The 25,776-nt window shown below is 38.7% G+C and overlaps 1 pseudogene; it reads right to left on the reverse strand.

The window, feature by feature from the left end:
- LOC108716106 overlaps positions 1-24,677 on the reverse strand; it is a 51,635-nt pseudogene extending 26,958 nt beyond the window's left edge.
- Between the last annotated feature and the right edge of the window lie 1,099 nt (positions 24,678-25,776).

Genomic DNA, 25,776 nt, shown 5'->3' on the forward strand with positions numbered 1-25,776 from the left:
ATTGGTCGTTTGTTTTTTCAGAATTTCGAGTTCATTGGAGTTTATAGGAGTTTTTATAAACTCCCATAAACTCTGAATTCGACCCTTGATAAATATGCCCCTAACAGTCATTATTAAACAAAATGCTAACCTGGCAACTGTTCTGTCCATTATCCAACATCATCAGGGAGGTAAAACATTCAGGAAGAACTTTGTCATTCAAAATATGATGCTTATTTAGGAAATGCAATGTGATCAAGCAGACTTTCCTGCAGTTTTCTTGACAAGAACCCGTTGACAAGACACTTCAAGGTAATACAGCCAAAAATTCATATTTCTAGATTAGACAGCTACGAGGGGAGAGAGAGAAGTAAAATAGGATGCAGGATACAACCTTGTTCAACAATACAAGCAAGGTACAAAGTTGCAAGTGAAACAAATGGAATTAGGCAGTCTGAGGGCAATACACATTCTGTATCTAGCAAGATAAATTAATCTGAAGCATTACAAATAAAAAAAGCCAGCACATCAGAGAGAACATGAAAATGAAGGAACCAGGATACTAGTGCAAGGAAAATCTACTATAGACTACAAGCAAGTTTTTGGCACAGTGGTGGATTAAGGACATGTGATGCCCCTAGGCTACAATCTCCACAGGGCCCCCTTCTAGGGCGGAGCTTGTTTTTTTTTTAAAAAAAAAAGCCGACCGCAGTGTAAATACGCTAGTGGTTTAAAGCTTAGGCAATGGCACATGACGCTAGCATATATACGCGGTGGTCAGCTTTTTTAAAAACCGTGGTGCCGAAAACACGGTGAAGATCTGCAATTCACTTCCGAATTATTCTGCATAATTATTCCACATAGATGTGCAATTAACTTTCAAATTACACCCCCGTGCCTTGCTCTAGCTAGCTGAGAGACAACCGTGTGCAGGTGCTTAAATTGTGCAGTAAGTTACAAGCTAATAAAATAGGCAACTCTTGAGTTTGTGTTGCACGAGTGGTGACGACTGAGTGAGTCAGACGACGATGAAGAAGCCAGACAGAGTCAGAGTGCGTTTCAGCTCTGCCTGCGTCTGACCACGTGTGTTGACCACGTGTGTGCGAGAGAGTGCCATGCCCAACTCTCTTAAGCCTTCGGTGCACACCAGTGATCGCCTTCCAAAGAAGATAGTCAGCCAGGCAGGTTTGGTTGCACTTCAGGTGCCTTCAGTGCCACTGCCTTGCTGCCGAAAATTGTCTCCCAGTCCATGGGCCCCTACCACTTATATGCCCCTAGGCTATAGCCAAGGCTAGCCTAGGCATTAATCCACCCCTATGTTGGCCCTCTAACTACAAGATTAATGATTTGGTGGCTGCAAGCTTGTGGAAGAGAAGGAGCCATTCAGTTATAAAATTGATAGATAAAAATTGTGCATATTTTGCACTCTAAGGGGCAAATTCACTAAAGTGCAAGAATTCGCCAGCGTGACGTCATTTTGACACTTCGCTGATTTACTAAGGGTCCCTGGCATAAATTTGCTAGCTAAGTAGACTCTGCATTCTGGCGAAGGGACGTAACTAAGCTAATTCACTATGATGCAGATTTTTCTAAACGTTACCTCTTGCTCCAGAGTTTACTTCGCCAGCTCAGACCTGCCGAAGTGCAATAGAGTAGATTGGAGTTTGTTCAAAAATAGTTTTATAATTTTTCGAAGTCGCAACTTTGGATTTTAGTGAATTAGCACTGTCCTGGCAAATCTACGCCTGGGGAAATGTTGCGATGTCAACGAAGCCGTCGATGTCGCAATTTCGAAGGTAAGTAAATTTGCCCCTAAAACGTTGCATGTGATGCTGCTTTGATGAATAAGCATCTAGTTTGAACATTTTCTAGGATGCAGGTTATTAAAGAGAAGTTGGCTGTGTAGCATGAAAAAGTCCTGAAAACCTTGTAAAATGTACAAATGGTGTATAGTGATACAATCAGTTATAACTGGTGCTTACGGATGTAATGTGTGACTCAAGACTCATTGAAATTTGGGCACTATAAAACAATGCATCCCCTGATGCAAAATTGTTGAGGGCCTGATCATAGCTCTCCACTTGCAATGTAGTAGCAATGAAACTGGTGAAGATACCTCTCTTTACTTTCATCTGTATTATGAATGTCAGCTCTTCAGCAGCTCCTGGATCTTGCAGACTACAAGTGCACAGCAGACTTCAAGGTCTTCGACCCTCAGTAAAGGGGCATATACACCCTTTTCAACATGAATTCAATGAATACGGCTTGTGCTGAACATACTTTTTGCTTATTGTTTTAGAGTCAGGGCACACGCTCAGATTCGGCATTCAGAGGGCAACCTCGGGAAACTTCGGAAAACAAATAGATCCGAGTGCCATCCCACCGGCGATTTACATTCCAGCCGGCCGGAGGCAGTTTGGGGAGATTAATCGCCCAAAAGAAGAGGAGATTTCTTGCTGGGCGACTAATCTCCCCAAATCTGAGCGTGTGCCCTGACCCTTGATCACAAAAAAAAAAATCTATGGTTTTTGTTATTTCTTGACTTAAACAGGGACAACAGGAAAAGCGAAGCTACTACATGTTCAGTCCTTGCAAGGTAAATAATTTGATTACCATAGCTCAGATAATCGCTCTGCATAATGGATTTCTGCTTATCTGTGCACTCTGCTTCACAAGAACCAGACGTGAGGTAGCTTCAGTCTCCCTGTTTAGCTCAAATAGCAAAAATAATAGATTTGCAGTATGTTAAACACAAGCCCTATTCATTGCACTCATGTTGTAAATGAGGTATAGTACCCCCATAATTTTAAGCAAAAGTAATATTAGTTCTTCCCAGTGGAACAAAGGGATGCTCAAGGTACGTCTCACTGGAGCTTGTGGTTAGTTATTATTATCATTAACACCTACTTTTCATTAATTCTATCATTAACTAACAGCAGCATGGCAAGTTCCAAAACATTTAATATAATCTGGCAAATTAAGTTACACTGTATGTACAAAATAATAATAATAATAATGTGTGATGCCCATTTAAAACCTCCACTGAAAATCGGTTTAATGAACAACTTTTAATACTGGCAATACACTCCTACTCATGGAAACTAATTTTCTGTCTTATTCTAAAGTTACATATATGCATAGAAGGCTGTATCTAGTGTGGTTATGACTTAGCTATAATCAATGTGCTGCAGTTGCTACAATAACTATGAAGCACTGCCCTAAGAAGAATGTACTGTTTATATGGGCAAGACTTTCGCCACAGCGGTTTAAAATCCCAAAGGGGGCCCAGTGTCATAGTAATTTGTATATGCAATTGATGTATTTACATTAAATAGTGCATTTCTGTAAAGAAAAGTAAAAAAAAAATTTGAATTTCGAGATATTTTTTGTGTACTTTGACTAGGAAATAATCCAAATTCAATTTGAATTTGAAAAAAATTTGAATATAGAAATTTATCATGTACCGTCTCTTTAAAAATTCGACTTCGACCATTCGCCATCTTAAACCTGCCAAATTGCTGTTTTAGTCTATGGGGGACCTCCTAGAACCTATTTGGAGTCAATTGGTGGACTATGAAAAATCGAAGGTTTTTTTTGGGAAAAACTTCTAATCGAATTCAATCTATTGCGCTATTAATCCGATTCGAAGGATTTGAATTTGGCCGAAAACTGACCTATTCAATCAAAAACTGACCTATTCAACCAAAAAAAAACTTAGACTTAATTTCATTTGGTCTTTTTGAATTCGAATTTCGAAGTTTTTTCAATTCGAAATTCGACCCTTGATAAATATGCCCCTAAAATAACTATTTCAATTCAAAATAATGTCTTGCCTTATGAGATGTAGAAGTTGTTTCTGGCTTATTCCTGCCCTTTGGTAAATATATACTGTTAGATCATTGAAACGTGTTCATGGGCAATGAATTAGGAAAAAAGTAATTAGGCTGGGTTGTAAATAGTCCAAGGGTCTGGATTCAGTCAGGTCACTTAGGGGCAGATTTATCAAGGGTCGAATTTCAATTTGAAAAACTTCAAAATTCAAAAAGATCAACCAAAATTAAGGGCAGATTTATCAAAGGTCGAGGTGAAGTTTCAAAGTGAAAAACTTTGAATTTCAAGCTATTTTTTGTGTAAAAACTTCGATTACGACCATTCACCACCTAAAAGCTGCCGAAGTTCTATTTTAGCCTATGGGGGACCTCCTAGAACCTGTATGGAGGCAATTGGAGGAGTTTGGGAGATCGAAAGTCGAAGTTAAAAAAATTTAGAATCAAAGTAGATCAAAGTAGCGCTACTTCGAATCGTACTATTCGAAGTAGGCCCACTTCAACCCCAAAAAAAATTTGACCACCATTCCTTTGGTCTTTTTGAATTCGAAGTTTTTTTTACTTCAAACTTCGATAAATCTGCCCCTAAGTCGAAGGTTTTTTTGGCCGAATAGGTCAGTTTTCGATCGAATAGGTCCATATTCGATCAAATTGTACGAATCGAAGTAATATCACTTTGAATCGTACGATTCAACCTTTTTCCCAAAAAAACCCTTCCATTTTTCAAAGTCCACCAATTGACTCCAAATGGGTTCTAGGAGGTCCCCATAGGCTAAAACAGCAATTCGGCAGGTTTTAGATGGCGAAATTCAATCTTTTTTCCACATTTTAATCAAATTTGGACTATTCCCTAGTCAAAGTATACAAAAATTAGCTTGAAATTCAAGTAGCCTGCATTAAAGTACACGCAGCGCTTCATTTTCCGAAGTTGCCTCACAAGGAAACTTCGATCGACTTCGGAAAACGACTTCAGACACGTGATGGCAGTACGGGGAGATTGTCGCGCAGAAGAAGAGGCGATTAGTCACCAGGCGACTAAATCTCCCCGAATCTGCTTGTGTGGACTAACCCTAAATTGCAGAAGTTCCTGGTAATTTCAGTCATTGTGGATTTTTCCCATTCCTTGATCCTCAAAATCTTTCCTACGGCCGCTAGAGGAACACTAGGTTCCACCCTGACAGCTGACATGTCATAGCTTTGGATGTGTTGAACCCTACACTAATCATTTTTCCCCAAACTGAGGGATCTACAGCTTGACAGTATGATAAACCGGACATTTATTAGAATTGTTACCTCCATTTCCAACCAGGTACCATAGCCCTGGAGCTAGCCTAAACTGCCCTCTAACTAGACAGACAAGCATCTGCAATTTATGTTTTCAGGGCAAAATCTTCTATTTAAGTCAATTACATGCAGCACAGCGTTTCTCCACCAGCTTAATTCTGCAGGTGGAGAAAATGCTACGTGTGCCATGGGTGTAAAAGATCACCCGCTAATCATAATTTGGAAGAATGATGGAGTAATTACAGCGATATCTAGCAAGGTCCTGAGAGAAAGGAACAATTGGTTAGTGTGGCGTCACAGCTCTGCAAGGTTATCTCTTTGGTGTGGGATCAGATCTTGAGACCACCTGCAGGCACATACATCCACTTGTTGTGGTGGACAAATGAGGATTTTGTGGAGGCTTCAGTTGTTTAATAATGCAAATTAAGATTTAAACATCACCACAATGGAAATCTGTTAATCCTTTTTACCGCGTTGTAAATAGCCATTCAGGCTTCACTTCCAGACCGCCAGCTTTGTATGGGGTTTAAAGTAAGCACTACAAGAATCAGATATCCTTCCAGCCACACAAAAAAAAAAATGTTGGAGGTTTTGAAGCCATCTACAACAACAAATTTTTAAAAGTGGACTTTTTTTTCTTTCCAAACAATTATCTATCTAAATAAAATAGGAAAAATGAAAGAGCTTGCCCTAATGAAGTCGTTGTAAGACAGCAGAACAAGTGCAAAGTTTTAAGTTTCCAAACAGCTGCGTGTGCATCAACAGAGTGTCTGTGCTGTAGACTTTGGTCAATGGACAAAGCTATGCTAAAGAACATAACCTATCTGCTGCTAAGCACAGCTTTTCTTCGCTTTCTTAACTAGTTTCACTAAACCTTTATTTGGCTGGATAGCTCATTTTCCATTGTAATCGTGTCTGGGTGGTCTTTCAGGGTGCCACTTGAAGGGAAAGCAAGGATAAATAGACGGGAAGACAAGGGACACTAGCAGGAGAGAGAGAAAAAAAACAGAATTTATGACAATCTGCAGCAGGCACAGGATCAGAGGTCAGCAAACAAGAGGTTCTTCTCTTATACAGGTTGCTTCCTGGAAACAGTCTGATTAAGCTGGCAGCTTGAATTATATCTGTTACATTCTATAGTGCACAATACATCTGTGTTGGTCCTCTTCAAACCAAGTGAAGGAGCACAGGCAAAGAAAGAAAATCTGTATTTTCCACTTTCAGCACAGGCCTTGAAATAACCATGATGCCTTGTTCTCTGAGCTTATATACGAAAATAAGAAAAAAAGAAAAGCAATAAAGAAGCCCTATTTCCTAAACTGCGGTTATTTGTCATCTTTGTTAAAAAATGATATCATCTGCCTTTATTTCATTTAAAATGAACATTAATAAGCCTTCTGGTCCTTGACTCCAAATCTCTTCAGAGCATTAAAAGATCTTGGATAAGATTATGGGTTTTTTTTATGTTAAAAGAGCTATTTTTTCATTTGTGGCTTTTTGGCCCTATGTGTATGATATGAAATCCGGACAGTTATTATGTCTCCATAAAAGAAGATTTGGGCAGAGCAGGTATATAATTATTAAAAGGAAAATCTGTACCAAATTCTCAATGTGTGGGTGATGACTTATACAGACTACCCCATAATTTGCAACGGCTGGCACAAACTGGACCAACAAAAAGGTGGTTCAATTAAAAAAAGCAGCCTTACGCATTTCCTGACAACAGGGGACCTAATCAAAGGCATGACCCTAATATTAAAGGGCACCTGTTGGGCAAAAATATTATCCCCAACCAAAGGTACGGGCTAATAGAGCCTGCAATTCGGTTGGACGTGACAGCAGTATTTTTTTTAAAAAAAATTGCCCCCCGCCAGGGCTAGGACACTCCCGGTGCGAGCTGCCGTGTTGTACATCGCGCAAGTACTTTAAGTGCCCCTTTTGGCATGAAACGCATAAGGCTGCTTTTTGTGTGATGCTTTTTTTTTTAAAAAAAAATAATATTTTTAATTATACCACGTTTTTGTTGGTCCGGTTTGTGCCAGCCTTAGTAATTATGGGATGGTAGTCTAGGAAACTTTATGAAAGCTGAAGGTTTTGGGGCATGTGCACCTGGACTCTCTATATCAGGGGTGCCCAAAAGGTAGCTCTACCAGTCGACCTTTAGCTGGTGATCAGTAGATCTCAAGACACTGTCAACAAACAGCTTGTCTATTTCATCCTCCTGTTTCATTCAGACATATATAATGTTAAAGGACATGAAAACCCCCTCCACAAATATTTCATCAGTGAACAGCCTCTGTGAAATCTTTAGATAACTGGCACTCTGGTTGTTAAAAGGTTAACAGTAAGGCTGCAGCATCACTTAGAAATCCTTCTCCTCCTCTAACTTACTCGGCCTCCTCCCTCAGGAATTTGCTTTTGACTCTCAGTTTTTCTCAGCTCAGATTACTAAACACACCCTCCAGCCAATGAAAATATTATATTGTTGGTTCCCATAGAAACTCTGCTCTAGTTGTCTGATCCTATTTTTTGCACATGCCTATGTTACTGATGATGTGTCAGAGGGAAAATGGCCACCGGGTGAAAGCTGCTATTTGTTTTAGGAAAATGTGATGGTGCTGGCAAAGGAAGGGGGTATATTTACAAATGACGTGATTTGGGTAGGGAAGATATGCCTAACTTATATACATAGTAGGAAAATGTTTGCTTTACATGTCCTTTAAGACTACATAAGAAATAGTTGTTTGGTAAATCTAGCAATATATATTTTCCCATATAGCAGTATTTAAGTAATATTTTCCATGGAACAGAATACTAACAATGTTTTTTTATGGATGTAGATCATAATGGGACTTCATAACTAAGAGTAGACCTCACATTAGTAAAGTATGGGCACTACTGCTCTATATGTTTTGGTATGTTCATCCCAACTGAGAAATTGTTGGATTTTTTCTATGTTCAAGCTCCTAGAAACTATACAAACAGTGGAATATGGCACAATGTAAATGATCAAGAAATTATTTCAGTTAAAAACATGTAAAAATGTATAATGAATTCATTAATCATTTGATAACAGAAACTCAATAAAGGATAATGATACACAATAGCCAAACAATACATAAGCTAATAAACAACTTTTTGTTTAAAATGTTAAATGGATTGCACACTGCTTTGGCACATCTTTGCACAAGCAAAACTCCAATGCAAAGACACCGGTGGTCATTTATACATTTATAAATACATGGCAACAAATCAGATGACCGCTTTCAGTGTTCAACCTGCAGCTGGCTGAAAAAAAGCTACTGATTGATTGCTATGGGTTACTGTCCAGGTGTAGTGATGGGTGAATTTCTCCCGAATTTTCTCCCAAAAAAATTGCGAATTTCCCGCAAAATTTCATGAAAAATCGTGAAATCAGAAAGTTCCCGAAAAAATCGTGAAATTCATTTTTTTTCAGGCAAAAATCATGCAAATTGGACGTTTTCATGCAAAAATCGTGAAATTAGAAGGATTCCACTCCAAAATCACGAAATTTGAAGGATTTCACTCAAAAATCGTGAAATTTTAAGGTTTTCACAAAAAAATCGTGAAAATCGAATGTTTCACAAAAAAACGTGAAAATCGGATGTTTCACTCAAAAATCGTGAAATTTGAAGGATTTCACACAAAAAACTTGAAATTTGAAGGATTTCACTAAAAAATCGTGAAATTTGAAGGATTTCACTCAAAAATCATGAAATTTGAAGGTTTTCACAAAAAAATCGTGAAATTTGAAGGATTTCACTCAAGAATCATGAAATTTGAGTGGATTTCACACAAAAAATCGTGAAATTTGAAGGTTTTCACTAAAAAATCGTGAAAATCTGACATTTTCACAAAAACAATATGAAAATCGGAAATTGACGCCTATAAATTTTCACCAGTGAATTTTCACGGGAGATTTGAGAATTTATTCGCTGGCGGCGAAACACGGAAATTCGCCGCGAATTAGTGCCAGGTGAATTTATTCGCCCATCACTATCCAGGTGCAGATTTGCCCCGTGTTTATAAATGATTAAAGTCTGCCCTTTGAGGGATAACTGCACACTGGGCAATTCTGTGGGAGGGGGCCAAATGCTACAATTTGCCCTCATTCCCCCATTCAAAATAAATGGTAATCTATGCTCTACACTGGGTCCTAAATTTTCAAGCAATACACGTATTTTTTGTTCTGTTAAGCTGGACAAAACATCTGGTAGGCTGAGGACCACATGTATCTACCGTATGTATATGGTCTCCCGCTGATAGGGCTCATTTATGAACACTGGGCAAATTTGCACCTGGGCAGTAATCCATAGTAACCAATCAGTGATTAGCTTTTTTTCAGTCAGCTGCAAGTTGAGCACTGAAAGCAATCATCTGATTTGTTGCCATGGGTTACAGCCCAGGAGCAAATTTGCCCTTTGTTTATAAATGACCAATTGCTCACATCAACAGGTCATAACAGTGGTGGCTGTACTTGAAAAATATAATCATCTGGATTATCAAGACTAATGAGCAGATCTGTACAGTTATGTTTGGGTTTATTACCACATGGGGAAATATGTAGATAATATAACCAACAGGAACTTAGGAATCGACAGGTAACACAATGATAAATCACAAATCAGCTATTCTTTTTCTTTACTTATTAATGTTTCATCTGAGAAAGGAAACTAAATCTCAAGGGTTTTGTTAACTTTTAGGGGAAAATACGCACAAATTCGCGGACGAATTTTCGCTACATTTACTTCGGCAATCAAAGCGAAGATGCGCTAGCATCGCCTAATTTGCATACGGCAGGAAATGATAAAGTTACATGGACGTATATGTTGCAGCAAATACATTACATTACATAAGTCCAGGGAACCTTAATAAAGAAAATAGAGTTGTTATATTGCCCTACACATGAGCCCATTGTATAGTTAATGTTCCATATGTTAGAAAATGTATGGACCCCGTTACCCAAAAATTTTTTAATGGACCTATGGGTTACTGTTCCTGGGCAAACTTAGTGCCTTTTATTACATAGTGGGGTTATTATTTTATGTTTAATCATTTATACTTTTGTTTGGCAGCTTGAAAAATGTATTAAAAAAAACTTTTTCCCCAGATCAGCAAATAAAGCAAAAGCAATAAAGCAAAGTCGCATAACCTATTTTTTTGGTTCTTGGAGTCACTGAAGATTGAATTTACATTTTGCAGAAATTTATAAATTTGTGCAATTTTTCCCATTTCCAATTAATAGGGTTGGCACCTTTTCCCAAGGAAAAGTCTTGTCCAGGTTTCAGGACCCTGGACAGACAGTCCACAGGTGTCAACCCTAATTATGAAATACTGGAATAAGGCTGTTGACTTGGTTTACAAGAGATGAATTAAACACATAGGGGCAAATTTACTAAAGTGACTAAAGTGGGCGAAAATTTGCCATTGGGACGTCATTTCGGTACTTCGCCGATTTACTAGAGGTAACTGGCGTAACTTCGCTAGCGAAGGAGATAAACTCAATCGGTACTTCGCTCCCTAACGCCTGGCGAGTTTGCGCTCTGGCGAATGGACGTAACTACGCAAATTCACTAAGATGCGGATTTTACTGAACGTTACCTCTTGCACCAGACTTGCCTTTGCCACCTCAGACCAGGCGAAGTGTAATAGAGTAGATAGGAGTTCCTAATAAAATAGTTGAACATTTTTCTAAGTCCCAAAAAAGCTAGCATCTTTTCTTTTTTCAGGGTGATAGGTAAATTTTTTTTGGGGTAACCGGCTTCCCCCCTACATTTCTTAACATATGGCACAAAAACTATACACTGGGCTCATGTGTAGGGCAATATAACAACTTTATTTTATTAAGATTTCCCGGGCTTGTGTAGTGTAATGTATTTGCTGCAACATATACGTCCATGCAACTTTAACTTCCCACCGTATGCAAATTAGCCAACGCAAGTGCAACTTCGCCAGCATTCGGCGCCCTGGACGCAACTTCGGATTTTAGTAGGGATGCACCGAATTCACTTTTTTGGATTTGGACAAACCCCCGAATCCTTGGCGAAAGATTCGAATATCGAACCGAATCCGAATCCTAATTTGCATATGCAAATTAGGGGTGGGAAGGGGAAAACATTTTTTACTTCCTTGTTTTGTGACAAAGTGACGTGATATGAAAATTAGGATTCGGATTGGCCTGGCAGAAGGATTCGGCTGAATCTCAATCCTGCTGAAAAAGGCCAAATCCTGGCTGAATCCAAAACCGAATCCTGGATTTTAGTGAATTAGCATTGTCCTGGCAATTCTACGCCAGGCGAAGTGTTGCGCTGTGAGCAGGTCCGGACTGAGAATTAAAATAGGTCCTGTTATTTCAGGTACACAGAGGCCCAATCAGCCCACACAGAGGCCCAAACAGCCCCCACCAGCCCACTAAATACTGACTTTCTATGGCACCTTATAGCAGCCCCTCTTGCATTTGCCAGAACCCATTGATTGCCAGTCCGGGCCTGGCTGTGAGCGAAGCCGTCGCTGGTGAATTTTTGGAGGTTAGTAAATTTGCTCTAAGGTGCTGACTTTCAGGTAGCTGACTGCCAGTACAAAATATTCTACATTTCATGACTAATTTCAATGGCAGACAACTTGTAATTCCGCTTGCAGTGTACAGGCCATTAGGCTTAAAAGGAAAGTCAACCCAAAAAAATATTTTTGCACAATAAAACATAATTCTAAGCAACTTTGCAATATACATTCATTACAATTCTTCTATGGTTTTAAGGTTTTTTTATATGTATTACTATTAAAAGCAGTGTTTGCCCCTTTCTATTCTCTGCCCTTATGGCTCAGACTGTTGATATAATGTAAATCAAGGCAGTTGATTAAGGGTAGGGACACACTGGGCGATTTGGGGAGATTTAGTCGCCTGGCGACTAATCGCAGCGACTTTTCTCCCCGAATGCCTCCCCTCACTCTGCGCCTGGATAAAATGAAAAGTCGCCGGCGCTAATCACACACGGCGATTCGTTTTCCGAAATCGCCCGAAGTTGCCTCACGGGCGACTTCGGCAAAACGAATCGCCGCGTGTGATTAGCGCAGGCGATTTTGCATTTTAGCCAGCGCAGAGCGAGGGGAGGCATTCGGGGAAGATTGGTCGTGGAAAGTCGCGGCGATTAGTCGCCAGGCGACTAAATCTCCCCAAATCGCCCAGTGTGTCCCTACCCTAACAGATCTGTCTTTGATGGGAAGCAGCAACATTGTTTAAAAAGTAACAAGGAGGAGTTAGGTGAATGTTGCTTTCATCATCATCATCATCATCATCATTTATTTATATAGCGCTGTCAAGATACGCAGTGCTTTTCTGCAGTTATAGCAAACAGGGAATAAATGGTGGATAACAAACAAGGATTACAGAGTACAATAGGGTTAGAAGGACCTAGAGATTAGAGTTTACAAACTAAAAGGTTAGGGTACAATTGAGACATTAGGATTATATAAACATTTTGTCATTTTTGGTACAGCAATGATTAATTAAGGTACATCAAATAGCAATTGTTTCAATAGCAATTGTTTTTACAAATAACTTTAAAAGCACTGGAAATTTTTAATACATGTATATTGGAAAGTTGCTTGGAATTATGTTTTCTTTTATTAGCCTATTTTTTGGGGGGGAAGACTTGCCCTTTAAAGGCATAATTGTCATCAAATGGATTTTTAGTAAGAAATTGATAATGTTATTCATTAGTGATGGGTGAATTTATTTGCCAGGCGTGAATTCACTGTGAATTCCCGTGAATCGCCAAAAGCGAATAAATTTGTGAAACCGCCACGAAAATTTGCAGTCGTCAAAAAAATGGATGCCGGCGTCCGTTTTTTTGGATGCCTGCGCATTTTCGCGAATTTTTTGACGTTTCACGAAATTCGTGAACTTTCCGGCAAACTGAAATGCGCCAAATCCGCCCATCACTATTGTTCATAGAAAAATATCCACTTAATGCATCTCATTTAAAAATCATATAATTAGTGCATCACGTTACATTGGGTTTCAGATTAAAATGCTGTGACACAATGTTTTCCTGCAATATATTATACAGAACTGCAGAATATAAATAAACCATATTCATCAATTCCGTTTCTTGCACAATTATAAATCCTTTCTTAAAGGGGTGGTTCACCTTTAAATTAACTTTTAGTATGTTATAGAATGGCTTATTCTAAGCAACTTTTCAATTGGTTTTCATTATTTATTTTTTGAAGTTATTTGCCTTCTTCTTCTGATTCTTTACAGCTTTCAAATTGGGGTCCATAAAAAAACAAATGCTCTGTAAGGCTATACATTTACTGTTATTGCTACTTTTTATTATTCATCTTTCCATTCAGGCCTCTTATTCAAATTATTCAATGGTTGCTAGGGTAATTCGGACCCTAGCAACCAGATTGCTGAAACTGCAGACTGTAGAGCTGCTGAATAAAAAGCTAAATAACTCGAAAAACCACACATAATAAAAAATGAAAACCAATTGCAAATTGTCTCAGAACATCTTTCTCTACAAGGTGAACAGCCTCTTTAAAGACCCAAGTTTGCACTCTTCAGCCTCTCAAGAAAATTAATTTTTATTAACACGTTTCTAAAAACTGTACCGTTTGGGGTATATTTTCATCTTTTAGGCTGCAGAGTAGGCTATTATTGTGATCATTCAGTTGGAAATGACACAATATTCAGGACAAACCAAAGCAAATTAACCCTATAAAAATATAAAAGGAAACACACAGGAGGTCATCTCTTGCATTTACATAAAATACATCACTGGTTTCCGGGTAACAGAGAAACTTTTCAATATAAGAAAAGAAAATCAGTTTGTAGACATCCCAAGAATAAAAAAAGGAAACACGTCTTACCTGACAGATTTTCCCTGGCGCTATGTTTATCTGATGTTTGGTTATTTATGTAATCACAGGCATCAGGTGAAACTCCAGAGGGGTTTGCGTGTGTAAATCTCTCTTCATTAGGCACCAGCCTTTCATACATCAGTGATTTTTCCACCTTGTTGCCTGGGCTGTCATTCTGTAAATCCCTTGCTCTGTTCTCTGGACTTAATCTTTCCAGAGTCTGTGTGCTAAGTTGTGCAGATTGCTTGCTTTCAACTAAATGTTTCCTACCACTCTGACTCTTGTCGATCTCTACACGGTGTGTTCTTCCATCCTCAGAAGATGCAACGGATGTGACCGGCATTTTCTGTCTAATCTGGAAGGATGTGTTCCCATCTATTTTGTCAGGCTTATTTAAGCACTGAATATCACTATTAGCTGGTACTACACAGCTGTCTGTCACATTGCTGTTTATTGCTGCCTGTCTGACTGAATGTGGGTCAGAAATTGAAAAGCTCTTTGTGGGCTGGCGAGATTTCCTCTGTGTACGGCAATGTTCAATGCTTGAGCTGGCTGACATTTGGCGGCCCATGAAGATTGTTGCTGGATGATACATGCTTCTTGACATCTTTGGGCCTCTGTTCATTTCTGGAGGTGGATGTGAATTCAGCTGCATCTGGAAAATAGAGGTGGTACAGGTGTAATTATAAGTCTCAGTCTGTAAAATGACCTTGTTACCTAATTGAAAACTTAAAAAAATTAAAAAAAATATTTCTGTGGATTTTTAGAATGGAACGTTTAGCCATATTTTAATGATCATGGGAAATGGTTCAACATCACATTGTTCTGGAGGAGGAGCATGCTGCTAGTTTCATGATGCAACTGAAGTACCGTACCACTGATTATTATAATTATTATTATTATGTATTTGTAAAAGCCCACATCTTGTACAAAAAATGGGTGTAGGACTCGGCTGGGGGACACAAGGAAAAAACACGATGGGCCCCACCGGCCCAGACTCGGACCCCACCAGCACTCCCCCAGGCCGCTGATCTCCCTCTCCCGACGTGCTATAGGAAGTTTAATATAAACGTTTTCAGGGAGGGTGGCTGGTGACTGCCCTGTAAGGGGGTGTAGGGTCACGGCGGGGGCCCCTGGGGCAGCCTTGGTGGGCCCTGCACCCACCAGTCTGAACCTGAATGGGTGCATTCATTATACATACAGGCAAACACAAAACCCACCAATAACTAATACAATAAGTAAAGAGGGCCCTGCTGTAAATGAGTGCAGATCACATGACAAGATGGAACTGGACTTGCAGTTGACAAGGATCACATATCAGGTATACTTTCCCTGATGCATACCTTTTATTTTCTGTCAGTACCCCATGTTTTATGTAACTGTAAATCTTATAAGCAATCTTTCACTGGATCGCTAATACAGAGTCAACAAAGCAAATATTGGCTATATGTCAGCAAATCAATGCATCACTGACTTCTGATGTCATCACCGTTATGTAACGAGAGATAAAGTAAAAAAAAAGACTAGACCAATTTAATTGATGCTAAGTGTATAAAGCAACATGCCTACAGACATGTACACATATTGGATTGAACTATAATATGTTTTGCCTTTTGGTCCATTTTCCTTAATGTTACACTGACAGTATGCCAATAACACATTAAACCGGTTTTTCACAAGAAGCCTCTAGAAAAAAATATATAGATACATACAAAAAAAAACCTTGGAAACCTTTAGATGTCTATTTAAAAATGTAAATAAATTTGTGTGTGTGCATATAGATAGATAGATAGAACAAAGTTTTAAAGCTCTCACTTAGCTTCCCATGCATTAATACTCTTCTGTGTGGCATACAACTATAGCTACGTAAACACTGCCCCCCCCCCAATCATAACCAATCTGTCTAACTGCATAGGGGCAGAAATATGAGTAGACATCAGAAGCATTCAGTTCATTCAATAACTTACAAACTTACCAAACCTGTATGTTTTCTCCCCTAAACTACTGCAGAGGTTTGGAAAGGCTTGACTATTACTGACACTAAGGATCCGATTTATCAAGTGTCGAATTGAAAATTCAAATTTTTCGAGTTTTTTATGGCCAAAACTGTCAAATTCAACTAGGAAATTATGCATATTCGAATCGAGTTTTTAAAAAGAATAGATTTTTGAGATTTATCATACTCTGGCCCTAAGAACTAGAATTCGACTATTTGCCACCTAAAACCTGCCGAATTGCTGTTTAAGTCAATGGGAGACGTCCAGGGATCAATTTGGAGTTGTTTGCAGCCTTCCTGACATTTGACATTTTCGGAGAAAAAGGCGAATCAAATTCGATTCGAGTTTTCGGGTCGATCCTATTCACTCGAGTTGAACAAATTTGTTTTTTTTTAATTATTTTTCGTGGAATTTTGAGTTGATGGGAGTTTTTAAAAACTCACATGAATTTGAAATTCAACCTTTGATAAATGTGCCTCTGAGTGAATCAGAAAAGACAAGGTGCAGATCCAAACAAATTTTTTTTTACTTTGAACAGGTTATTACAATGTATATATATATATATATATATATATATATATATATATATATATATATATATATATATATATATATATATATATATATATATATATATATACTGTGTCCTACTTGGTGTTTTAGCGATAGGGCTGCCACCTCACTTTCTACCTCTATCATTAGTCTTACTGATTAATACTGTTTAGAGAACCAACCCTTTACTACAGGAGCACTGAAAGCAAAGGTCTTTTTAGTTTAATAATTTCTAAGAATTGGCATCAGGGCAGGGACAGAATATGGAATAAAAAGTCTGGAAGCAACTTCTGGATTTATTCTGGCCAATATGCTGAAGAAAGCGAGACTAAAAGCTTACCCCTGCTCTAAAAAAAAACTGTGTGGCCTCTGTTTCTTTTCTGATAAGAGTCTTAAATACCAAACATTTAACTGCACAATAACATTCACTGGCAGCCTGACTGCCTGCTTGGCAGATATATAAAGCAGGTAAAAGGAGGGAAAGGTAATTTCTTGGCTGAATGATTTCATCGGTAGCTATAGGGCAAACTAGAAAGTCTCTCAGTAAAGTAGCAGCTGATTCTTCTATCAATCTGCAGCACACATACTCTTCCAAGGGATGCATTAAATATGAAAATCATATCCCGTTATCATCTGTTTCCAGCTTTCAGCCCAGTAAGCTTTTCTTAATGAATGCTGCAGCCTAAGGGACAAGCACGCTGTTGGCTTCTCTGAATAATGGAGTGATGTTACCAGTTCTGCTTATTACAATATTGACTTGCTGAGGGGGATTCACACACAGTCACAAGTGACTACTCTTGCCAGCATGCTCCAAGTTATTACTCAATGTTTTTAGACATTTCATCTGAAAGGGCTTTGCTGCTTTTAGTGAAGAAAGAAACCATGGTCTTGAACTGTATCATTTATATGGAGATAGTAGGAGGGATTAGAAGCCTGCATTACTACAGATACATAACCGAAATCCATTTCAGTATTCTCTGACAAGCCTTTGCCCACAATTCTGAAGATATGTAATCTTTCTCCTTCCCTGTGTATATGGAATATAAGCAAAATTGGCTTTTAATGGCGTTTTATTTGTTGTAATGGCCGCAGTTAATGCAGCAGGTCTCTAGCAGGATTAAAAGTACAGATGAAAAATTGTGGCAATGGGAAACAATTAGTGACGGGTGAATTTATTCGGCAGGCTCAAATTAGCGGCGAATTCCCGTGATTCACTTCCGGCGAATAAATTTGCGAAACCGGCGCAAAAATTCGCCAGCAAAAGTAATGGACAGACACCAGCATCCGTTTTTTTGCACGCGGCGCATTTTCGCCGTCGAGAATTTCCAGATTATTCGGCAAAGCGAAACGCCACAGATTCGCCCATGACTAGACACAATGAAATGAATTAAGGAGTGCAAGTGTATGTACAAGTCATATTGTAGTCTGTTATGGAAATTACGGTGTTCGCATTAACCCATCAGAAATCATGAACAAGTGAAAATTACTTTTGGTATTAGAGCATGGTAAATAAAGGTACAGGTATGGGATGCGTTACCAGACACCTGTTATCCAGAAAGCTCAGAATTATGGAAAGTCCGTCTCCCAAATAAGCCACATTTTTAAAAAGGGATTTCCCTTTTCTCTGTAATAATAAAACAATGAAAGCAAAACCAGCCATTTGAGTTTATTTTTTAAAGGGTATATTTTAAAAGGTTTCCAATTGAGTTTATTTAATGTTTAGATGATTTTCTAGTAGACATAAGGTATGAAGATCCAAATTACGATTATTCAGAAAACCCAAGGTCCTAAGCATTCTGGACAACAGGTCCCATACCTGTAATCAGCTTGGCGTCAGATCAAGGCTTATAACGTGTATACAGAAATTAGCAAAGGCTTTGAGCAGGATTCGGCTGAATCTAAAAGCCTGGATGAATTGAATCCAAACCCTATATAAAACAAAAAAATTGCTGCCAATTTCTGGCAGCATCGGGGTTCAGATTCGGTTCAGTATTCGGCTGAACACCAAAGAGGTGGGTTCTGTGCAATCCTATTTTAAAATGGTTGAAGCCATAAAGGGAAGGGTTCATGGTTGTACTACATTAAAAAGCAAATAACTTTCAAGTGGGGAAAATAAAACTATGATAAATTATGTGGGAGTAGAGAGAAAAAAAAGAGGGATAACAGGGAAGAAGGAGTCTGAGAAGGTTAAATAGGCAATCTGTGCAACTGGGTGGCAATGGATGGGGGGTTGAAGGGTTGAAACAAAAATAAAGACACGAGTAGAACTGGCCAGCAGCCAAATGATTTCATCCAGGCACTCACTGCTCCAAAGCTACTCACAGTAGACAGAGCCAAGATGAAAGTCATGTAAGGTTGTCTTAGCATAACATAGCATGCACAGAATCTAAGGTGTATGTATGCAAGACATATTCTTCACTGTTGTATTTCAGCTATGAGAAAGGTGTCTGAAAGTGCTGCCTCTCTTTCTCATTAATAGGAAATATACTGTATGACTGGTACTGGTCCCTTTTAGCCTTAAAAATGCTCTTAAATGTGCCAGTACCAGTCCTGTAATAACATTTTTTAAATAGGAGGTTGTTTTTTCTGTGTCATATTTCAGCACTGCAATTTCAAGCACAATGTCCATTTCCCCCCACAATGCAGCACCCCAGAATTACAATATAACTGAGGTCGAAAGAGTGCAAAGCAACCACTGCAATAGCACCACATTCACCAAAATTGCCACAACGGCATGAACATGGGAAGGCACATTTATCAAGGGTCGAATTTCAAATTCATGTGAGTTTTTTTAAATTCCACTAAACTCCCATAAATTCAAAATTCGACAGTCTAAATGTATTATTTGAATCAAAAGTCGGACAAATTGAATCGAACCGAAAACTCAAATTTAATTAGATTCAAATTATAAAAACTTTATTCGAGTTTTTTTCTCCGTAAACATCACCAAATTGATGCTGCAAACATCACCAAATGGATCCCTGGACCTCTCCCATTGATTTATACAGTAATTTGCCAGGTTTTAGGTGGGGAATAGTCAAATTCTTAAAGGGCCAGAGTACCATAAATCTAAAAGTCGAATTCGAACTCTAATCAAGGTTGCATAATTCACAATTCGAATTTGAAATTTTGACCAAAAAAAAAAATTCAAAAATCCAAATTTTCACTTGTACCCTTAATATATCTGCCCCTTAGTTACCAATTGGAAACAAATGCATGGAAGCCCATCTGCCATCATTTTCGGTGTTCACGGCATGAGTGACATCTGCTCCTGATTCATTAGGTGTAAGTGTGCTGCACCTATTGAGGCTGGGTGCAAAGGAAACCCATCAACTACCACCTAGTCAGGAGGTGGAGGTAGCTCCAATGTCAATAGGCGCAGCAGCGCTCGATATGGAATGGAAAGCAGGAAGCACTGAGAAGTGCCAAGTGCAACTATACAGAAGTGCAAGGAGTGCATTTTGATGCAAGTACCTTTCAAGCAACTAACTGAAGGGATCACAAATGCACTTGTGTGGATGTACATGATCCCCAATATGTTTACTTTGACTTCCAGACCCAGTTGTATGGAATAGTAAGATATGGTGTGTTCTTAAACAAAAACTAGCAGTAACTTGCCATTACTTTTGCCAGGGTTTAAAGAACATAATTGCACTGCATAAGGAGGGAGAGAATACGACTGGAATACAATACTGTGCAATGAAAATTCAGAGAAAAAGATGTGGTACTATTACCTTCTTTTTCTGTACAGCATTTGCATTGGATATCAACCCAAAGAGTAGCGCTTCAATGAGTTCAAATTCCTCCAGAAATGCCTGGTTTCGAAAGTGAGCTTTCTTCCCACGCTCACATACTTCTTTCAAGGAGTTTTTCAGTTTCATGTACTTGAGATGGCATCTTGAAATATGTAAAAAATATTACTTTAATGCACCTTTATAAAAAAGAATTTTACTGATGCACAGTGTTGTGTTTTTTCTCCATAGTAAAGGACCTTTAACCTGGAGGAATTTTTTGAACTATGTGAATTCTGGTGCTAAAGTTGCGTCCCTTTTATAAATTAGGCGCAACATATTTGAATATATTGTATATTTGGTATAAAACAAGACATCACAGAATACTTACATGTGTGCATCACATGAGCTATGCTGGAATATCTTTCTTTCCAACTCTAATCCTCTTCCCTTCACTGGAAGAAAAATCTTTAAAATTAGACCAATTACAGAGAATATATTAGATGACAAAACAAACTGGCAAATCCAGAACAGTATGTCCTTATGAAGACCATTCACTAAATATTAAATTGAAAATCACTGGGGAAGGTTACCTAACATTGGCATGTCTCTGAACTCAGTTTCCCTTCTACTTAAACCCCATTGTATAGTCTGTCTTTAATTAAAGAAGAACCAAAGCCTAAGAAACAATTATGTCTTAAAATGCTGAATCTCTTTATGGGAAAAAGGGTCCCCTGTTATTTGTCAATAATGTCCACTTATGTACTTGTAAAGTGTAATCATGTCCCCTCGCAAGGGAAAACAATCCCAACTTTGACAGTCTACTCTCATCATTTAAATCCTCCATCTCTTTAATCAGTTTAGTTGCACGTCTCTGAACTCTCTCCAGCTCATTTGTATCCCTCTTATTGACTAGAGCCCAAAACTGCACTGCATACTCCAGACGAGGCCTTAACAGGGACCTATAGAGTGGCAAAATTATGTTTTTATCCCTTGAGTTTATGCCCTTTTTATATAAGATAGTAGGTTATTTGCTTTAGTAGCCACAGAATGACACTGCCCAGAATTAGACAACTTGTTATCTACAAAAAAAACCAAGTAGGTTCTTGAACGAACTGGAATAAAAAGTTGTCATTCAGTATATTTACAAACCTACTTTTTCTGACTTGGCAACCAGGCCCAGACTGGCAATCTGTGGGTTCTGGCAAATGCCAGAGGGGCTGCTATAAGGTGCCATAGAAAGTCAGTATTTTGTGGGCTGGTGGGGCTGTTTGGGCCTTTGTGTGGGCTGATTGGGCCTCTGTGTACCTGAAATGGCAGGGCCTATTTTAATTCTCAGTCCGGACCTGTTAGCAACCCCATTACCCCAGTCAATGTCTGGATAATTGAAGTCACCCTTAAAAATAACTTAACCTAGTGGTGAAGCACTTCTATTGGTAAGAGTAGCTGGACTTCACTCATGTCGCTTATACAAGGTGGTTTGTAGCATACACCATGGATAATTTTCTTTGTAACGTATTGCCCTGTTGAAATCTCTACCCAGAGGGGTTCCACACCCTTCCCAGTGCCATCCATGGTTATTTCTGGAGCATGGCTTTAATTCAGGTTTTACATACAAACACGCTCCTCCACCCCGTTTAAGCCCTATGTCCCTCCCCACAGCTTTTTATGTCTGGGTGACTGACTGACAGGTCACCTTTAATAATCAGATGTGTCATATTATTATTTTATTATTATTATTAACATGTATTTATATAGCGCCAACATATTGCGTAGCACTGTAAAGTAAATGTGATTATACAACTACATCACATGAATTACATACATAGAATATATGGAGTAACAAACATCACAATCAATACAGGTACAAAAAGGTGAGGAAGGCCCTATGAATTCATACAGTTTATATTTTATAAATTCTGTATATTGGGAGCCAGTCCCTATGCTCAGGTAACTGACAGTAGCCCAGATCATATGCAGAAGATGGGGAGATACTAAGAGCACCTTCAGGGGGCACAGATCTTTACTGTTAAAGAGTATTGGTGGTCTTTAGCCAGTACAGAAGTCCAAAAAAAATATGTTGCAGGATGTATGGACTAATTCATATTTTAGCTTAGTTCTCCCTTACAGATTACGTACAGGTATGGCATCCATTATCCGGAAACCTGTTATCCAGAAAGCTCTGAATTACAGGAAGGCCATTTCCCATAGATTTGAAAATGATTTCCTTTTTCTCTGTAATAATTAAACAGTATCTTGTGCTTGATTCAAACTAAGATATAATTAATCCCTATTAAAGGCAAACAAATCCTATTGGGTTTATTTAATGTTTAAACAACTTTAAGAAGAATCGATGTATGGAGATCTAAATTATGGAAAGATTCCTTATCTGAAAAATCTCAGGTCCAGAGCATTCTGGATACAGGTCCCATACTTGTATATTGTATATCTCAGGCAGGCTGGCCCCAATCTTCCTTAGCCCCTCCCATAGAACTCGACTGATAGTATAATATAAAAATGACACAGCCTGGAAATCCAGTGCTTTAAATAACAGCAATTGATGGGCTTATTTTAGGCATACTAGTACTGTACACTTGCGTTTGATGTAAATTTGTATAGACAAATACAAGAGTCCTCTGCACTCAACCCATTATCAATATATTTAAGACATTGAGACATTTTGTGCATACTGCTACTAAAAAATGCCTTACCCTTTAAACAAAACAGGGATTGTTTGTCCATATATTGCAATATATTTAAGCTGGCCAACTATGTCAAAGTCGTCCCATATCTGGCCAGTCCTATGCTCAATTCATGATTCATTAAGAGAAAGCGCATAGCAAATGGACCCGCACTGTGAAAATAAATGTTTTATTTACAATGCACACATATATATATATATGATAAAGGCCCAAATGGGGGCCGAAACGCTGGAAAATGCATAAAAGAATAAAATAACAGTTTTATTCACTGAAGAATGGTGTGCGAGTCCTTCAATCATTTTTTATATATATATATATATATATATATATATATATATATATATATATATATATATATATATATATATATATATGTATACTAAAGTTGATTTAAAGACAAACTTTCCCTCCAGTGCAGAAATGTCATTACTACATTAAATGATACGTTTTTCATAAGTGTATCTATTACAAAGTTAATGATTGATGCTATAAACGTTTTCAAGCAAATTAGACAAACTACAATAGGGTGTGAAGTTTTAGTGAGATAAGCTTTAATATTTGGCTTGCTAGTTACTTTGACGGTCTGGCAGGTTCGATTTTCCCCTCTGATAAAGACCACATTGGTGTGTTATTGGCAGCCAATGATTGGATCAGTGTGGATTGCAAATTCATCGTCCTTGCGAAACAAGCAAATCTGCCACTGTATGGGCAGCTGTAGAGATGCCTCTGAAGTCAGATATTTTGCAGTGGGGCTGCTTGACCAGCTTTTATTCCTGTATGAAATGCTAGTTGAATTATCACCCAAATGTGTTTGCCTAATAAATGGAATCATTTCCTTAAAATAATAGTTAAGCAGGCTTGTTTATATAATTGTATATCTCTGCTCAGAACCAAAGCCCTATACTAATTGTTAGAATCAGTCTGAACTGTGGTGTCCACCCTACTACACCCATCATGCCACCTTACAACAATACAATCAGCCTGCTGATTAAATATTCCTACAATTGAGTTAGCACTATACAGACTACACTATCTTCCATCATTGCCCAGATGACACATCAGTTGTCATTCAAAGACTTATGTTGTAGACATCTCAGTCTCAAACTCTTACTATGAGTTTACACACACAATAGCACCTATGACTTGCTTGTAAACGTGATTGGCTGAATATAAACAGCATATTCAGCTTTCTATTGGCTGCCATTGAGCAGCCCGCCTTCTGGATAGCGATGATTGGCTGAGATTTTTGAAAGTATGCAATGATTGGCTTTTACGGTTTATTGGGCGGGAAGAAATGAGTGTTGTGAGAAGAAGGCTGTATGCCCGTGTACAGTCGAGCTGAATGATGATGGAGGGGTGGCGCACGGTGGTGGATTTGGGCGGCCTGTCTGCTGATTCTTGACGGAGCAGGGAGTGGGATGGCACGGGGATAGAAGAGCAGGCATTTAGGGCATTGCAAAATGTGAGCAGAACGGATCAGTCATAAGGGGAGGGAAACATGAAGAATTACAGTATCTGCGTGTCCCGCACATACTGGAGGGAAGACCCGTCTTTGAGATTCCGCTGCAATTGAATGGCCCTGATGTATTCAGAGCTCCCATAATCTCTTTGCGCATTTACAGCCTCTCTTTCCGGTATTGCTGGAGGCAGGCTTCTGTAGTTTAGCGAGCGGACTATTCCCGCCGTGCAATGCGTGTCGGCAAGGCTGTCCGTTACCATAGCGACGGTAAAATCGGGAACACGAATGGATCGCTTTATCAAAACTGAGACCCGCGAAAAGAAGTGATGCGCAGCGTAGAAGTGGTGGGGCATGCTGGGAGTTGTAGTTAACAAGTGCTGAAGGTCGACTATCCCTGACCTATACTGAAAATATGATTATTGAAATCCTACCTCACATATGGACCCCAGCCTTCCTTAAAGGAAAACTTTACCCCCAAAATGAATACTTAAGCTACAGAAAGTTTTCATCATATTAAGTGACATATTAAAGAATCTTACCAATTTCACTGGTATATATATTTAAGTAAACATTGCCCTTTTACATCTCTTTGCTTTGAACCACCATTTTATGACATTCTCTGTGCTGCCTCAGAGATCACCTGACCAGAAATACTACAACTCTAACCAGGTCTGGACTGGGAGTAAAAATAGGCCCAAACAGCCTCCCACCAGCCCAATAAATAGTGACTGTCTATGGCATCTAGAGTTGCCACCTTTTCTGAAAAAAAAAATACCGGCCTTCTTATATATTTATCTTTTTTCCCTATTAATAACATTGGCATCAACCATCATTTTTACCGGCCTGGTGGCAACCCTAATAGCATCGCACAGCAGCCCCTCTTGCATTTTAACTGTAACAGGATGAAGTTTGGAAGAAAAAGACAGAACTCTGTTTCTTAATTGGCTCATATGACCCAACATGTTTAGTTTGTTTGTGTGCACCGTGAATCGTACGAACCCAGTGACTTGTTTTGGCAGAATTAAGGCTTCTTCATGCTACAAAGTTCTACATAATTGACAGACCTCATGGCTCTTTCTGCTTGTAATGGGTGCTTAGCATAAAACTGCCACAGAGGATAATGTCTGTATTGAAGGGCGATTGTGGGCTCTTTGACATCATGTTTTTAAGAAGGAAATGTGCAGTGGGCAAAAATGTCTGCGATTGCCCCGTCTGCTGTTGTGTAAGCATTAAAGGCAACTGAATAAGAAATATAATCTCTTTCCAGTGTATATTTGAAGCCTAAAAAAATAAGCAGTCTATTGTATAAATATTTATACAGAAAGATATGGTCAATCCAGTGCCATTCTCCTTTTCTTA

Source organism: Xenopus laevis, chromosome 5L (genome assembly GCF_017654675.1).
Source record: "Xenopus laevis strain J_2021 chromosome 5L, Xenopus_laevis_v10.1, whole genome shotgun sequence".
NCBI classification, from domain to species: Eukaryota; Metazoa; Chordata; class Amphibia; order Anura; family Pipidae; genus Xenopus; species Xenopus laevis.